This window comes from Arachis stenosperma, chromosome 10, assembly GCF_014773155.1.
Source record: "Arachis stenosperma cultivar V10309 chromosome 10, arast.V10309.gnm1.PFL2, whole genome shotgun sequence".
Lineage (NCBI taxonomy): Eukaryota > Viridiplantae > Streptophyta > Magnoliopsida > Fabales > Fabaceae > Arachis > Arachis stenosperma.
In genome coordinates, this window is record NC_080386.1 from 42,752,970 (window position 1) to 42,764,139 (window position 11,170).

General features: G+C 40.5%; 1 non-coding gene across 1 annotated transcript; it reads right to left on the reverse strand.

The window, feature by feature from the left end:
• Nucleotides 1-1,896: 1,896 nt before the first annotated feature.
• Nucleotides 1,897-2,000, reverse strand: LOC130958254 (small nucleolar RNA R71). Its single transcript, XR_009077386.1, has one exon. It is a non-coding gene; the product is annotated as a small nucleolar RNA R71 (small nucleolar RNA).
• Between the last annotated feature and the right edge of the window lie 9,170 nt (nucleotides 2,001-11,170).

The following is an 11,170-nucleotide window of genomic DNA, read 5'->3' on the forward strand; positions in this document are numbered from 1 at the left end:
AATGCAATGTCTTGCTGAAGCTTAGCTAGCTATGTCTAATTCCTTTAGACTAAAGCTTTAGACTAACATTGCATGATTCCTGGAATTCTCACTAAGAATTTTGATACCTTTATTTTCCTTTTCACTTAATTTTCGAAAAAAACACAAAAAAATTAGAAAATCATAAAAACCAAAAATATATCTTGCTTGAGTCTAGTGTCTCATCTTAAGTTTGGTGTCAATTGCATGCATTCATTCATGTGTCTTAAAGATCTTCAAGTAATTCTTGATGATTTCTTACTCTGATCTTTGAATTCTCTTGACTTGAGTGTTTATGTGTCTCATATGCATTTTTATTAGTGTCAGTAGTATACAAACTGCTAAGTTTAGTGTCTTGCATGCATTGTTATTTGATTCTTGTTGCATTTTGATTATTAAAAAATCCAAAAATATTTTTAATTTGTGTCTTTTCAAGTCAATAATACAGAGAATTGAAGATTCAGAACATACTGCAGAGGAATTATACAGAAAAAGCTGGGCATTCGAAAATGCCCAGTGAAGAAGGCAGACTGGCGTTTAAACGCCAGCCAAGGTACCTGGTTGGGCGTTTAACGCCCAAAAAGGGTGCATTTTGGGCGTTAAACGCCAGAATGGATACCATTCTGGGCGTTTAACGCCAGGATGGTGCTAGGGGGAAGATTTTGTTTTCAAATCAATTTTTTCAAGTTTTTCAAAATCAAATCTTTTTCAAATCATATCTTTTCAATCAAATGTTTTCAAAATCAATTTCTTTCCTTTTTTCAAAGATACTTACTAACAATTAATGATTTGATTGAACATTTTTTGCCTTTTCTGTTGAGGAAGGTTTTATGTTTGAATCATATCTTTTCTTGTTAGGCAAGTCATTAATTTTTAAAATCATATCTTTTTAAAATTGTTTTCAAATCAAATCTTTTTAAAATTGTTTTCAAATCATATCTTTTCAATCACATCTTTTTAAAACCAATCATATCTTCTTAACCACATCTTTTTCAAAATAGCTTTCAATCAAATCTTTTTGATTTCTAATTTAAAAATCTTTTTCAAAAATCACTTGATTTCTTTTCCACTTTTATTTTCGAAAATCAATTAATGTTTTTCAAAAATGTTTTCAAAATATTTTAATTAATTTTCGAAAAATTACTTCCCTCCTTCTCACATCCTTCTATTTATGGAGTACCACTCCTTCTCAATGCACAATTCGAACCTTATCTAAGTAAAGTTCGAATTCTTCTTCTCCTTCTTCTTTCTATTTCTCTTTTCCTCTGACACCTCAAGGAATCTCTATACTGTGACATAGAGGATTCCACACTTTCTTGTTCTCTTCTCTTTCATATGAGCAGGAGCAGAGACAAAGGCATTCTTGTTGAAACTGACCCTGAACCCGAAAGGACCTTGAAGAGAAAGCTAAGAGAAGCCAAAGCACAACTTTCTTTAAAGGACCTGACCGAATTCTTCAAAGAAGAAGAAGACATGGCAGCCGAAAACAACAACAATGCAAACAATGCAAGGAAGGTGCTGGGTGACTTTACTGCACCTACTCCTGATTTTTATGGGAGAAGCATCTCTATCCCTGCCATTGGAGCAAACAACTTTGAGCTTAAGCCTCAATTAGTTTCTCTAATGCAACAGAATTGCAAGTTCCATGGACTTCCAATGGAAGATCCTCATCAGTTCTTAGCTGAATTCTTGCAAATCTGTGACACAGTCAAGACTAATGGGGTTGACCCTGAGGTCTATAGACTGATGCTATTCCCTTTTGCTGTAAGAGACAGAGCTAGGATATGGTTGGACTCTCAACCTAAAGAGAGCCTGGACTCTTGGGAAAAGCTAGTCAATGCTTTCTTGGCAAAGTTCTTTCCACCACAAAGATGGAGTAAGCTTAGAGTGGAAGTCCAAACCTTCAGACAGAAGGATGGAGAATCCCTCTATGAAGCTTGGGAAAGATACAAACAATTAATCAGAAAATGTCCATCTGACATGCTTTCTGAATGGAGCATCATAGGTATTTTCTATGATGGTCTCTCTGAACTATCCAAGATGTCTTTGGATAGCTCTGCTGGAGGATCTCTTCATTTGAAGAAGACGCCTACAGAGGCTCAAGAGCTAATTGAAATGGTTGCAAATAACCAATTCATGTACACTTCTGAAAGGAATCCTGTGAACAATGGGACTAGTCAGAAGAAAGGAGTTCTTGAGATTGACACTCTGAATGCCATTTTGGCTCAGAATAAAATATTGACTCAACAAGTCAATTTGATTTCTCAAAGTCTGTCTGGAATGCAAAATGCACCAAGCAGTACTAAGGAGGCTTCATCTGAGGAAGAAGCTTATGATCCTGAGAACCCTTCAATGGAAGAGGTGAATTACCTAGGAGAACCCTATGGTAATACCTATAATTCTTCATGGAGAAATCACCCAAATCTCTCATGGAAGAATCAAGAGAGACCTCAACAAGGTTTCAATAATAATGGTGGAAGAAACAGGTTTAACAATGGCAAACCTTTTCCATCATCTTCTCAGCAACAGACAGAGAATCCTAAGCAGAACCCCTCTGACTTAGCAACCATGGTCTCTGATCTAATTAAAACCACTCAAAGTTTCATGACTGAAACAAGGTCCTCCATTAGGAATTTGGAAGGACAAGTGGGACAGCTGAGCAAGAAAGTTACTGAACTCCCTCCAAGTACTCTCCCAAGCAACACAGAAGAAAATCCAAAAGGAGAGTGCAAAGCCATCAATATGGCCGAATTTGGAGAGGATAGAGAGGAAGTGGACGCCACTGAGGAAGACCTCAATGGACGTGCACCAATCTCCTCTGAGTTCCTCAATGAGGAACCATGGGACTCTGAGGCTCAAAATGAGACCATAGAGATTCCATTGGACTTACTTCTGCCATTCATGAGCTCTGATGAGTATTCTTCCTCTGAAGAGGATGAGTATGTCACTGAAGAGCAAGTTGCTAAATACCTTGAAGCAATCATGAAGCTAAATGACAAGTTATTTGGAAATGAGACTTGGGAGAATGAACCTCCTTTGCTCACCAAAGAACTGGATGACTTGTCTAGGCAGAAATTACCTCAAAAGAGACAAGATCCTGGGAAGTTTTCCATACCTTGTACCATAGGCACCATGACCTTCAAGAAGGCTCTGTGTGACTTAGGGTCAAGTGTAAACCTCATGCCTCTCTCAGTAATGGAGAAGCTAAGGATCTTTGAGGTACAAGCTGCAAAAATCTCACTAGAGATGGCAGACAACTCAAGAAAACAAGCTTATGGACTAGTAGAGAACGTTTTGGTTAAGATTGAAGACCATTACATCCCTACTGATTTCATAGTCCTAGAGACTGGGAAGTGCATGGATGAAACCATCATCCTTGGCAGACCCTTCTTAGCCACAACAAAGGCTGTGATTGATGTTGATGGAGGTGAACTGATCATTCAAGTGAATGGAGAATCCCTTGTGTTTAAGGCTCAAGGATACTCCTCTGTCACCATGGAGAGGAAGCCTGAAAGAGCTTCCCTCAAATCAGAGACAAATAGAGCCCCCACAGTCAAACTCTAAGTTTGGTGTTGGGAGGCCACAACCAAACTCTAAGTTTGGTGTTGAACCCCCACATTCAAACTCTAAGTTTGGTGTTGGGAGGTTCCCACATTGCTCTGAGTATCTGTGAGGCTCCATGAGAGCCATCTGTCAAGCTACTGACATTAAAGAAGCGCTTGTTGGGAGGCAACCCAATGTTATATTTTGACTATTTTCTTTTGTTATTTTATGTTTTTTGTAGGTTGATGATCATAAGAAGTCACAAAATCCATTGAAAAAGCAAAAACAGAATGAAAAACAGGAAGAAAAACAGCACACCCTGGAGGAGGAACTCACTGGCGTTTAAACGCCAGTGAGGCTAGCAGTTGGGCGTTTAACGCCCAGTCTGGCACCATTCTGGGCGTTTAACGCCAGAAAGGGGCACCAGACTGGCGTTAAACGCCAGGAAAGGGCTAGAACCTGGCGTTAAACGCCAGAAATGGGCACCAGCCCGGCGTTTAACGCCAGAAATGGCTCAAAACGTGGATTTTGATGCCATTTGGTGCAGGGATGACTTTTCCTTGACACCTAAGGATCTGTGGACCCCACAGGATCCCCATAAACCCCACCACTCTTTCTCTTCTTCTTCACCCATTCACCAATCACCTCAACATCTCTTTCTCTTCACCACTCACATCCACCCTTCATAAACCACTACTTCTTCCCCTTCTGGCCGAACCACAAAGCCATCTCCCTCTCCTCCATTTCTTCTTCTTCTACTCTCGTCTTTCTTCCTTTGCTCGAGGACGAGCAAACCTTTTAAGTTTGGTGTGGTAAAAGCATTGCTTTTTGTTTTTCCATAACCATTTATGGCATCCAAAGCCGGTTCAACTGAGAAGGCATGACCTCAAGCCCATCACTAAGAAGAAGATGGAGCAAACAAGAGACCCCTCTCATCATGAGATCCCTGAGATATCTCAAGGGATGCACTTTCCTCCACAAGACTATTGGGAGCAACTGAACACCTCCCTAGGAGAATTAAGTTCCAACATGGGACAACTAAGGGTGGAGCACCAAGAACACTCCATTCTCCTCCATTAGAGAAGATCAAAGAATCAAGAGAAAGGAGCAACAAAGACAAGGAAGAGACATTGAGGAGCTCAAGCACTCCATAGGATCTTCAAGAGAAAGAAAGAGCCGCCATCACTAAGGTGGACCCGTTCTTTAATCCCCTTGTTCTTTATTTTTCTGTTTTTCGAATTTTAGTGCTTTATGTTTATCCATGTTTGTGTCTTATGATCATTAGTGTCTTAGTGTCTATGCCTTAAAGCTATGAATATGAATCCATCACCTTTCTTAAATGAAAACTGTTTTAATCACAAAAGAACAAGAAGTACAGGATTTCAAATTCATCTTTAAAACTAGCTTAATTAGTTTGATGTGGTGACAATACTTTTTGTTTTCTGAATGTATGCTTAAACAGTGCATATGTCTTTTGAATTTGTAGTTCATGAATGTTAAAATTGTTGGCTCTTGAAAGAATGATGAAAAAGGAGACATGTTACTGAGGATCTGAAAAATCATAAAAATGATTCTTGAAGCAAGAAAAAGCAGTGAATACAAAAAAAAAAGAAGAAAAAAGGAAGGAAAAAAACGAAAAAAAAGGGAGAGAAAGAAAAAGAGAGAAAAAGAAAAAAAAGAAATAAAGTTGTGATCCAAGGCGATAAGAGTGTGCTTAAGAACCCTGGACACCTCTAATTGGGGACTTTAGCAAAGCTGAGTCACAATCTGAAAAGGTTCACCCAATTATGTGTCTGTGGCATGTATGTATCCGGTGGTAATACTGGAAGACAGAGTGCTTTGGGCCACAGCCAAGACTCAATAAGTAGCTGTGTTCAAAAATCATCATACTTAACTAGGAGAATCAATAACACTATCTGGATTCTGAGTTCCTAAAGAAGCCAATCATTCTGAATTTCAAAGGATAAAGTGAGATGCCAAAACTGTTCGGAGGCGAAAAGCTACTAGTCCCGCTCATCTAATTTGGAGCTTAGTTTCATTGATAATTTGGAGTCTATAGTATATTCTCTTCTTTTTATCTTATTTGATTTTCAGTTGCTTGGGGACAAGCAACAATTTAAGTTTGGTGTTGTGATGAGCGGATAATTTGTACGCTTTTTGGCATTATTTTTAGTATGTTTTTAGTAGTTTTAGTTGAGTTCTTAGTATATTTTTATTAGTTTTTAGTTAAAATTCACTTTTCTGGACTTTACTATGAGTTTGTGTGTTTTTCTGTGATTTCAGGTATTTTCTGGCTGAAATTGAGGGACCTGAGCAAAAATCTGATTCAGAGACTGAAAAGGACTGCAGATGCTGTTGGATTCTGACCTCCCTGCACTCGAAGTGGATTTTCTGGAGCTACAGAAGCCCAATTGGCGCGCTCTCAACGGCGTTGGAAAGTAGACATCCTGGGCTTTCCAGCAATATATGATAGTCCATACTTTGCCCAAGATTTGATGGCCCAAACCGGCGTTCAAAGTCACCTACAGAAATTCCAGCGTTAAACGCCGGAACTGGCACCAAAATGGGAGTTAAACGCCCAAGCTGGCATAAAAGCTGGCGTTTAACTCCAAGAAGAGTCTCTACACGAAAATGCTTCATTGCTCAGCCCAAGCACACACCAAGTGGGCCCGGAAGTGGATTTTTATGTCATTTACTCATCTTTGTACACCCTAGGCTACTAGTTTTCTATAAGTAGGACCTTTTACTATTGTATTTAGGGTATCTTGGTAGCCGTCTTCTAATTTTATGCTATCTTAGATCATTTGGGAGGCTGGCCATTCGGCCATGCCTAGACCTTGTTCTTATGTATTTTCAACGGTGGAGTTTCTACACACCATAGATTAAGGTGTGGAGCTCTGCTGTACCTCGAGTATTAATGCAATTACTATTGTTCTTCTATTCAATTCCGCTTGTTCTTTGTCCAAGATATCACTTGTTCTTCAACTTGATGAAGGTGATGATTGACGCCCATCACCATTCTCACCCATGAACAAAGTGACTGACAACCACTCTTGTTCTACAAGCATCTGAGGCTTAGTGAATATCTCTTGGATTCTTTAATCGGAATCTTCGTGGTATAGGCAGGACCTGATGGCGGCATTCAAGAGAATCCGGAAGGTCTAAACCTTGTCTGTGGTATTCTGAGTAGGATTCAATGATTGAATGACTGTGACGTGCTTCAAACCTGTAACCTACTGGGCGTTAGTGACAGACGCAAAAGAGGGATTCTATTCCGGTAGGGGAGGGAACCAAACCGGTGATTGGCAGTACTGTGACAGAGTGCGTGCATTAGCTTTCACTGCGAGGATGGGAGGTAGCCATTGACGACGGTGAAACCCTACACGAGCTTGCCATGGAAAGGAGTAAGAAGGATTGGATGAAGACAGTAGGAAAGCAGAGAGACGGAAGGGAAGGCATCTTCATATGCTTGTCTGAAGCTCTTACACCAATGATATACATAAGTATCTCTATCTTTATCTTTATGTTATTTTCGTTCATCATCTATACCCATTTGAGTCTGCCTGACTGAGATTTACAAGGTGACCATAGCTTGCTTCATACCACCAATCTCCGTGGGATCGACCCTTACTCGCGTAAGGTTTATTACTTGGACGACCCAGTGCACTTGCTGGTTAGTTGTGCGAAGTTGTGTTTATGCCATGGTATTGAGCACCAAGTCTTTGGAGCCATTACTAGGGATTGTTTATGTTTTGAAAAGTATTGATCACAATTTCGTGCACCAACAGCCCTATCCAGGTTCTTGGATAGATCAGCCATAAGATCACTCCCCTTGTACTCAATCCTAAGGAAGGGAAAACAGTTCGAGTGGACCCTGAAAGGCGAAAAAGCATTCCAATACTTCAAAGCATTCCTAGGACAACCACCCATTCTCACCCGACCTACCAAAGGAGAAGAACTCGTGTTGTACCTAGCGATCAACGGCCGAGCAATAGCATCAGCCCTAGTTTGGGAAGACAAGAAAGGGCAAAAACCCATTTACTTCGTCAACAAAGCCCTTGGTGCGCGAAATTGTGAACAATACTTTTCACAACTCTCATAATCCCCGGTCATGAACTCCAAAAGACTTGGTGGTTCAATTCCATGGCATTACACAAGTTCGCACAACTAACCAGCAAGTGCACTGGGTCGTCCAAGTAATACCTTACGTGAGTAAGGGTCGATCCCACGGAGATTGTTAGCATTGAAGCAAGCTATGGTCATCTTGTAAATCTTAGTCAGGCAAACTCAAATATATATGATGATGAACGAAAATAATATAAAAGATAAAGATAGAGATACTTATGTATATCATTGGTGTAAGAGCTTCAGACAAGTGTATGAAGATGCCTTCCCTTCCGTCTCTCTGCTTTCCTACTGCCTTCATCCAATCCTTCTTACTCCTTTCCATGGCAAGCTCGTGTAGGGTTTCACTGTTGTCAGCAGCTACCTCCCATCCGCGCAGTGAAAGCTAATGCACGCACTCTGTCACAGTACTGCCAATCACCGGTTTGGTTCCCTCCCCTACCGGAATAGAATCCCTCTTTTGCGTCTGTCACTAACGCCCAGTAGGTTACAGGTTTGAAGCACGTCACAGTCATTCAATCATTGAATCCTACTCAGAATACCACAGACAAGGTTTAGACCTTCCGGATTCTCTTGAATGCCGCCATCAGGTCCTGCCTATACCACGAAGATTCCGATTAAAGAATCCAAGAGATATTCACTAAGCCTCAGATGCTTGTAGAACAAGAGTGGTTGTCAGTCACTTTGTTCATGGGTGAGAATGGTGATGGGCGTCAATCATCACCTTCATCATGTTGAAGAACAAGTGATATCTTGGACAAAGAACAGCGGAATTGAATGGAAGAACAATAGTAATTGCATTAATACTCGAGGTACAGCAGAGCTCCACACCTTAATCTATGGTGTGTAGAAACTCCACCGTTGAAAATACATAAGAACAAGGTCTAGGCATGGCCGAATGGCCAGCCTCCAAAGGTCTAAGATAGCATAAAACGAAGATAGCTACCAAAAGTCTCCCTAAATACAATAGTAAAAGGTCCTACTTATAGAAAACCAGTACATAGATGAGTAAATGACATAAAAATCCACTTCCGGGCCCACTTGGTGTGTGCTTGGGCTGAGCAATGAAGCTTTTTCGTGTAGAGACTCTCCTTGGAGTTAAACGCCAGCTTTAGTGCCAGTTTGGGCGTTTAACTCCCAATTAGGTGCCAGTTCCGGCGTTTAACACTGGAATTTCTTGAGGTGACTTTGAACGCCGGTTTGGGCCATCAAATCTTGGGCAAAGTATGGACTATTATATATTGCTGGAAAGCCCAGGATGTCTACTTTCCAAAGCCGTTAAGAGCGCGCCAATTGGGCTTCTGTAGCTCCAGAAAATCCACTTCGAGTGCAGGGAGGTCAGAATCCAACAGCATCTGCAGTCCTTTTGAGTCTCTGGATCAGATTTTTGCTCAGGTCCCTCAATTTCAGCCAGAAAATACCTGAAATCACAGAAAAACACACAAACTCATAGTAAAGTCCAGAAAAGTGAATTTTAATTAAAAACTAATAAAAATATACTAAAAACTAACTAAAAGATACTAAAAACATACTAAAAACAATGCCAAAAAGCATACAAATTATCCGCTCATCACAATACCAAACTTAAATTGTTGCTTGTCCCCAAGCAACTGAAGATCAAATAAGATAAAAAGAAGAGAATATGCAATGAACTCCAAAAATATCTATGAAGATCAGTATTAATTAGATGAGCGGGGCTTTTATCTTTTTGCCTCTGAATAGTTTTGGCATCTCACTCTATCCCTTGTAATTCAGAATGATTGGCTTCTTTAGGAACTCAGAATCCAGATAGTGTTAATGATTCTCCTAGTAAAGTATGATGATTCTTGAACATAGCTATTTATTGAGTCTTGGCTGTGGCCCAAAGCACTCTGTCTTCCAGTATTACCACCGGATACATACATGCCACAGACACATAATTGGGTGAACCTTTTCAGATTGTGACTCAGCTTTGCTAAAGTCCCCAATTAGAGGTGTCCAGGGTTCTTAAGCACACTCTTATTTGCCTTGGATCACAACTCTTATTCTTTCTTTTTCTTTCTCTTTTTTTTTTCTGCTTTTTCTTGCTTCAAGAATCATTTTTAATGATTTTTCAGATCCTCAGTAACATGTCTCCTTTTTCATCATTCTTTCAAGAGCCAACATTCATGAACCACAAATTCAAAAGACATATGCACTGTTTAAGCATACATTCAGAAGACAAAAGTGTTGCCACCACATCAAAATAATTAAACTACTATAAAATTCAGAATTCATGCAATTCTTTCCTTTTCAATTAAGCACGTTTTTATTAAAGAAAGGTGATGGATTCATAGGACATTCATAACTTTAAGGCATAGACACTAAGACACTAATGATCACAAGACACAAACATGGACAAACATAAAGCATAAAAATCGAAAAACAGAAGAATAAAGAACAAGGAAATCAAGGAACGGGTCCACCTTAGTGATGGCGGCTCTTTCTTGCTCTTGAAGATCCTATGGAGTGCTTGAGCTCCTCAATGTCTCTTCCTTGTCTTTGTTGCTCCTCCCTCATGATTCTTTGATCTTCTCTAATTTCATGGAGGAGAATGGAGTGTTCTTGATGCTCCACCCTTAGTTGTCCCATGTTGGAACTCAATTCTCCTAGGGAGGTGTTTAGTTGCTCCCAATAATTTTGTGGAGGAAAGTGCATCCCTTGAGGAATCTCAGGGATCTCATGGTGAGAGGGGTCTCTTGTGTATTCCATCCTTTTCTTGGTGATGGGCTTGTCCTCATCAATGGGGGTATCTCCCTCTATGTCAACTCCAACTGAATAACAGAGGTGACAGATGAGATGAGGAAAGGCTAACCTTGCCAAAGTGGAGGTCTTGTCCGCCACCTTGTAGAGTTCTTGGGCTATAACCTCATGAACTTCTATTTCTTCTCCAATCATGATGCTATGGATCATGATAGCCCGGTCTATGGTAACTTCGGACCGGTTGCTAGTGGGAATGATTGAGCGTTGAATGAACTCTAACCATCCTCTAGCCACGGGCTTGAGGTCATGCCTTCTCAATTGAACCGGCTTTCCTCTTGAATCTTGCTTCCATTGTGCGCCCTCTTCACATATGGTTGTGAGGACTTGGTCCAACCTTTGATCAAAGTTGACCCTTCTAGTGTAAGGATGCTCATCTCCTTGCATCATAGGCAAGTTGAACGCCACCCTCACACTCTCCGGACTAAAATCCAAGTATTTCCCCCGAACCATAGTGAGATAATTCTTTGGATTCGGGTTCACACTTTGGTCATGGTTCTTGGTGATCCATGCGTTTAGCATAGAACTCTTGAACCATCAAGATTCCGACTTGTTGAATGGGGTTGGTAAGTACTTCCCAACCTCTTCTTCGGATCTCATGGCGGATCTCCGGATATTCACCCTTTTTGAGTGAAAAGGGGACTTCGGGGATCACCTTCTTCAAGGCCACAACTTCATAGAAGTGGACTTGATGCACCCTTGAGAG